At 37.2% G+C, this 1,457-nt stretch overlaps 1 non-coding gene across 1 annotated transcript; it reads left to right on the top strand.

Annotated features, from left to right (window-relative positions):
• The first annotated feature begins 1,013 nt into the window (after positions 1 to 1,013).
• TRNAL-UAG (transfer RNA leucine (anticodon UAG)) lies at positions 1,014 to 1,095 on the top strand. The gene has a single exon. It is a non-coding gene; the product is annotated as a tRNA-Leu (tRNA).
• Positions 1,096 to 1,457: the final 362 nt, after the last annotated feature.

Raw genomic sequence — 1,457 nt, 5'->3', positions numbered from 1 at the left:
AGCTTGCTAAAACGGAACAAAGAAATGAATATCAAATGGAAAGAAGAATATAATGCTGTCTGCAGGGAAAGCTGGGCTAGCGTTAGAAGAGCTAAAGCCAGTAATGAATTGAGGCTTGCAAGAGAGACCAAAAGCAATAAGAAAGGATTTTGGAAGTAAGTCAAAAGTTAAAGAAAAGCCAAAGATGCTATAGGATTTTTAAAAGTTGAAAAGGGTAAAGTGGTCAATAATGATGTTGAGAAGACTGAACTTTTAAATTCCTATTCGGCCTCTGTGTTCTCTAAGAAAGTAAATGTAACATCAAGTGATCTTCACTGTGCTGTAGAAGAAAAGGAACATGTGAGCAAGTCATACGTATGAATACGGCATGTGAATAGTCATGTTGGCTTTAGGCATCAGAATTAATTACATAATTTACCATCTATGTTACATCCATGTCAGTTCAATCAATGATCAACCATTCTCAAAATGTGCCAAAATCAATCTTGGTCAAAAGAAGTCTAACTGCTAGCTCATATCCCTGCTGCCTTTTTAGGATTATCAATACAGGATGAGTAGAGTGATTAGCAAACATAAACAGAGCCATGCTGCTTGTGCTGCTTTCCAGTATGTCACGCTAGTGATGGATTCATAGCTACACTGCTCTGCACTGCTGTATAATGTCTTCCTTGCTGCTTCTGATTATCTGTTACGTACAGGCAGGGGTGTAGGAATCCTTCATGTTTGATGGTCCTGTATATGGGAGATCATAGCAAGTAATCTATAGCACCTAATTCAGTGATATCTAAAAATTAGCGGATGAGCCAACAGAGGAAAGATTAGTTAAATATCTGGATACAAGTCATATGTTTTGTAAAATGGTGCCCCAAAGTCAATGTACAAACAATTCCCTGATAATTACGTTGCTGTTGCATAATAACATTTGTATTTTTGTCATATTGGATATAAAATATTTTCTGCCGCTTACATCAAAATCAAACTACTGATATAAATAACTTTAAACGTATGTAAGAGGTAGTGTGGCCGAGCGGTCTAAGGCGCTGGATTTAGGCTCCAGTCTCTCTGGAGGCGTGGGTTCAAATCCCACTGCTTCCATTCTTTATTTGGATCAAATTTTTACCAAAAATTAGGAAACGGTTGAGGAAGTAAAGGGGGTTGAGAACTTAGGAGGCAGCGATCATAGTATCCTATAACTTTGAACTACAAAAGGAGGAAAACCTGCGAAAACTGAGATTTTAAGATTGGACTGTAGAAAGACAGTTTTTAATGGACTCAGTAAAAAGTAAGGAAATGTAGGATGTTCTAAAGGAAAGAAATGTCCAGGAAAGATGGGAGATTTTGCTAAATTAAATTCTCACTGCACAATCAGTAACAATCCCGAAAAGAAGGAAGAATGGAAAGCATTTATTGAGACCAGGATGACTGAATACTGAACTTAAAAGCTTGCTGAAAAGGAA

This window comes from Phyllobates terribilis, unplaced genomic scaffold (genome assembly GCF_046119375.1).
Source record: "Phyllobates terribilis strain yellow unplaced genomic scaffold, ASM4611937v1 Scaffold_11__3_contigs__length_659146591, whole genome shotgun sequence".
Classification (NCBI taxonomy): domain Eukaryota; kingdom Metazoa; phylum Chordata; class Amphibia; order Anura; family Dendrobatidae; genus Phyllobates; species Phyllobates terribilis.
Note: the sequence above shows the minus strand (reverse complement) of the source record. Positions and strands in the feature narration are given on the sequence as shown.